Source organism: Syngnathus scovelli, unplaced genomic scaffold (genome assembly GCF_024217435.2).
Source record: "Syngnathus scovelli strain Florida unplaced genomic scaffold, RoL_Ssco_1.2 HiC_scaffold_456, whole genome shotgun sequence".
NCBI lineage: Eukaryota > Metazoa > Chordata > Actinopteri > Syngnathiformes > Syngnathidae > Syngnathus > Syngnathus scovelli.
Genome location: NW_026061556.1, coordinates 5001 through 10294, shown reverse-complemented (window position 1 = coordinate 10294; position 5294 = coordinate 5001).

The following is a 5294-nucleotide window of genomic DNA, read 5'->3' as shown; positions in this document are numbered from 1 at the left end:
AGCCGGCCGAGGCTCCAGGCACCTCGGCTAAGCGTTTTGAACGGCCCGCTGAGCTTCCAGAAGACCTCCAGCCGGTTCTCCCGGTGCTTTCCTCCTCACGTTTTAAGCCGGCCGAGGCTTCCGGCACCCCGGCTGAGCTTTTTCCCACGTCCCGCTGAGTTTCCAGGGGACCTCCGGCCGGTTCTCCGCGCGCTTTCCTCCTCACTTTTAAGCCGGCCGAGGCTCCCGGCACCCCGGCCAAGCGTTTCCCACGGCCCGCTGAGCTTCCAGGGGACCTCCGGCCGGTTCTCCGCGCGCCCCCCTCCTAACTCGACGCCCGAGGAGGCTCCCGGCACCCCGGCTAAGCGATTTGAACGGCCCGCTGATCTCCCGGAGGTCGCAACGGGGAATTGCCTCCCTCTCGCGGACACGGCGCGTAAATGCACCGCCTCTCGCACTTGGCGCACACTCACTGGCATCGCTACGCCTCCCGTGGCACTTTAAGCGACCGGGACCACCGCGAGCGCGGGCGATGACTAAGAGGCTCCCCGGCCGGCCTCGCGGAGCTCCGACGCTCCCCCGCCGGACTTCCGGCGGCCGGCCGGAGCCTCGGCACGGCTGCCGCACTCCCTAATAACACCCCGCGGACCCCCGCGAGCCGAACGCTCGCTGCCGCGGGCGACCCGTGCCAAGGCGGACGCGTGACGGCGCGGGAGCCCTCGGCACTATATCACGGTCACGTATGTAGTCAAATCGTGTAAAATCACCGTTAGTTTATTCATAATATAGGTAATAATTAAATAAATATTAACATCGCGTATATCATTAATAAACACATGTATGTATTTATTTAATAATTAAATAAATATTAACATCGCGTATAATCATGCGCAATACTTCGTGGCCGACCGGGGAACCGGCGAAGGCGGACGCATCGCGGCGCGAGAGCCGTTGGCACTTTGGAAAAATAAATAAATAAATAAATAAATAAATAAATAAATAATAATTCGCCGACCGGGCTCCGGGGGGAGAGGCCGATTTTTGGCCGTTCGTGGCCGACCGGGGAACCGGCGAAGGCGGACGCATCGCGGCGCGAGAGCCGTTGGCACTTTGGAAAAATAAATAAATAAATAAATAAATAAATAATTCGCCGACCGGGCTCCGGGGCAAGAGGCCGAATTTTCGCTCGTTCGGGCCGACCGGGGAACCGGCGAAGGCGGACGCAGCGCGGCGCGAGAGCCGTTGGCACTTTGAAAAAAAAAAAAAAAAAAAAAATTCGCCCACCGGGCTCCGGGGGAAGAGGCCGGCTTTTCGCCGTTCGCGGCCGACCGGGGAACCGGCGAAGGCGGACGCGCTCTCTAACGAGCCCCGCCGGCCGGAGGAAGTGCGCCCTCTGGCGGACACGCCGTTGTAAATGAATGGGGTTTGGCACTTGGTGCATTTTTCGCCCAAGTCGAAGCGCGCTCCGGGCGAGGAGGCCGGATTCTCGCCACCCGTGGCCGGCCGGGGAACCGGCCAAGGCGGACGCGCTCTCTAACGAGCCCCGCCGGCCGGAGGAAGTGCGCCCTCTGGCGGACACGCCGTTGTAAATGAATGGGGTTTGGCACTTGGTGCATTTTTCGCCCAAGTCGAAGCGCGCTCCGGGCGAGGAGGCCGGATTCTCGCCACCCGTGGCCGGCCGGGGAACCGGCCAAGGCGGACGCGGTCTCTAACGAGCCCCGCCGGCCGGAGGAAGTGCGCCCTCTGGCGGACACGCCGTTGTAAATGAATGGGGTTTGGCACTTGGTGCATTTTTCGCCCAAGTCGAAGCGCGCTCCGGGCGAGGAGGCCGGATTCTCGCCACCCGTGGCCGGCCGGGGAACCGGCCAAGGCGGACGCGCTCTCTAACGAGCCCCGCCGGCCGGAGGAAGTGCGCCCTCTGGCGGACACGCCGTTGTAAATGAATGGGGTTTGGCACTTGGTGCATTTTTCGCCCAAGTCGAAGCGCGCTCCGGGCGAGGAGGCCGGATTCTCGCCACCCGTGGCCGGCCGGGGAACCGGCCAAGGCGGACGCGGTCTCTAACGAGCCCCGCCGGCCGGAGGAAGTGCGCCCTCTGGCGGACACGCCGTTGTAAATGAATGGGGTTTGGCACTTGGTGCATTTTTCGCCCAAGTCGAAGCGCGCTCCGGGCGAGGAGGCCGGATTCTCGCCACCCGTGGCCGGCCGGGGAACCGGCGAAGGCGGATAGGCTTTCACGGAGGATCCGCCGGCTGGTCCGCGGGCCGATTAGGGTCCCGCGAGTGAGCGGTGGCGGTCCGGAATCCAGGCCGGCCAGGAGGCACCGCCAGGCGGATAGGCTTTCACGGAGGTCCCGCCGGCTGGTCCGCGGGCCGATTAGGGTCCCGCGAGTGAGCGGTGGCGGTCCGGAATCCAGGCCGGCCCGGAGCCACCGCCAGGCGGATAGGCTTTCACGGAGGAGCCGCCGGCTGGTCCGCGGGCCGTTTAGGGTCCCGTAAGTTAGCGGTCGCGGTCCGGAATCCAGGCCGTCCAGGAGGCACCGCCAGGCGGATAGGCTTTCACGGAGGTCCCGCCGGCTGGTCCGCGGGCCGATTAGGGTCCCGCGAGTGAGCGGTGGCGGTCCGGAATCCAGGCCGGCCCGGAGCCACCGCCAGGCGGATAGGCTTTCACGGAGGAGCCGCCGGCTGGTCCGCGGGCCGTTTAGGGTCCCGTAAGTTAGCGGTCGCGGTCCGGAATCCAGGCCGTCCAGGAGGCACCGCCAGGCGGATAGGCTTTCACGGAGGACCCGCCGGCTGGTCCGCGGGCCGTTTAGGCTCCCGTAAGTTAGCGGTCGCGGTCCGGAATACAGGCCGTCCAGGAGGCACTGCCAGGCGGATACACTCTCTAACGAGCCCCGCCGGCTGGTCCGCCGGGGGAAGTGCGCCCTCTGGCGGACACGCCGTTGTAAATGAATGGGGTTTGGCACTTAGTGCATTTTTCGACCAGCGGCAACGCAGGCTGACGGGCGGCCGCTTCCACGGGCCGGCACTACTCTACGGAGGCGCTAGCCGCCTCCGGTGGGGGCCGTGTGATCTCGCTGGATGCCCGAGGACCTTCCGCCAGGCCCGGCCGCAGCTTTTGCGCGCGCCCGGTCCTATTATCTGGTGGAAGCTGGAGGCCGGGGCTCGGCAGCTCGCTGCCCGGGGACCTTCCGCGAGGCCCGGCCGCAGCTTTTACGCACGGCCGCTGCTATTCTCCGGCTCCGGCTTCGTCCCGGAGGGTGCTTGGGGAACGGCGGCGCACACCGCGAACGGCCGGTGGCGGTCGGCCGGTGGCGGTCGGCTGGTGGCGGTCGGCTGGTGGCGGTCGGGGATGGCGCTTGGGGATGGTGGCTGTCGCCTTGTGGCGGTCGGCTGGTGGCGGTCGGGGGTGGCGCTTGGGGATGGTGGCTGTCGCCTTGTGGCGGTCGGCTGGTGGCGGTCGGCTGGTGGCGGTCGGGTGGTGGCGGTCGGGGATGGCGCTTGGGGATGGTGGCTGTCGCCTTGTGGCGGTCGGCTGGTGGCGGTCGGCTGGTGGCGGTCGGGGGTGGCGCTTGGGGATGGTGGCTGTCGCCTTGTGGCGGTCGGCTGGTGGCGGTCGGCTGGTGGCGGTCGGGGGTGGCGCTTGGGGATGGTGGCTGTCGCCTTGTGGCGGTCGGCTGGTGGCGGTCGGGGATGGCGCTTGGGGATGGTGGCTGTCGCCTTGTGGCGGTCGGCTGGTGGCGGTCGGGGGTGGCGCTTGGGGATGGTGGCTGTCGCCTTGTGGCGGTCGGCTGGTGGCGGTCGGCTGGTGGCGGTCGGCTGGTGGCGGTCGGGGATGGCGCTTGGGGATGGTGGCTGTCGCCTTGTGGCGGTCGGCTGGTGGCGGTCGGGGATGGCGCTTGGGGATGGTGGCTGTCGCCTTGTGGCGGTCGGCTGGTGGCGGTCGGCTGGTGGCGGTCGGGGATGGCGCTTGGGGATGGTGGCTGTCGCCTTGTGGCGGTCGGCTGGTGGCGGTCGCCTTGGGGCGGTCGGGGGGCGGCGGTCGGGGGTGGCGCTTGGGGATGGTGGCTGTCGCCTTGTGGCGGTCGGCTGGTGGCGGTCGCCTTGTGGCGGTCGGGGGGTGGCGGTCGGGGATGGCGCTTGGGGATGGTGGCTGTCGCCTTGTGGCGGTCGGCTGGTGGCGGTCGGGGGGTGGCGGTCGGGGGTGGCGCTTGGGGATGGTGGCTGTCGCCTTGTGGCGGTCGCCTTGTGGCGGTCGGCTGGTGGCGGTCGGGGGGTGGCGGTCGGGGGTGGCGCTTGGGGATGGTGGCTGTCGCCTTGTGGCGGTCGGCTGGTGGCGGTCGGCTGGTGGCGCTTGGGGATGGTGGCTGTCGCCTTGTGGCGGTCGGCTGGTGGCGGTCGCCTTGTGGCGGTCGGGGATGGCGCTTGGGGATGGTGGCTGTCGCCTTGTGGCGGTCGGCTGGTGGCGGTCGGCTGGTGGCGGTCGGGTGGTGGCGGTCGGGGATGGCGCTTGGGGATGGTGGCTGTCGCCTTGTGGCGGTCGGCTGGTGGCGGTCGGCTGGTGGCGGTCGGGGGTGGCGCTTGGGGATGGTGGCTGTCGCCTTGTGGCGGTCGGCTGGTGGCGGTCGGCTGGTGGCGGTCGGGGGGTGGCGGTCGGGGATGGCGCTTGGGGATGGTGGCTGTCGCCTTGTGGCGGTCGGCTGGTGGCGGTCGGGGGTGGCGCTTGGGGATGGTGGCTGTCGCCTTGTGGCGGTCGGCTGGTGGCGGTCGGGGATGGCGCTTGGGGATGGTGGCTGTCGCCTTGTGGCGGTCGGCTGGTGGCGGTCGGGGGTGGCGCTTGGGGATGGTGGCTGTCGCCTTGTGGCGGTCGGCTGGTGGCGGTCGGGGATGGCGCTTGGGGATGGTGGCTGTCGCCTTGTGGCGGTCGGCTGGTGGCGGTCGGGGGGTGGCGGTCGGGGATGGTGGCTGTCGCCTTGTGGCGGTCGGCGGTGGTGGTTTGGGACCGGCGTCCGGCGCAAAGTGCGTGTTGCGCGGGCCGGAGAAAATTTAGGCCAGGGGCCCGCCGCTGGAGAAATTTTTAGGTACCAGGGGTGGATTTTTTTTTGTCACCGCAGGAGGGGGACGTTGCCTCCGTCCGTGTCCGACGGAAAGTGCGTGTTGCGCGGGCCGGAGGAAGTTTAGGCCAGGGGCCCGCCGCTGGAGAAATTTTTAGGTACCAGGGGTGGATTTTTTTTGTCACCGCAGGAGGGGGACGTTGCCTCCGTCGGTGTCCGGCGGAAAGTGCGTGTTGCGCGGCCCGGAGAAAGTTTAGGCCCGGG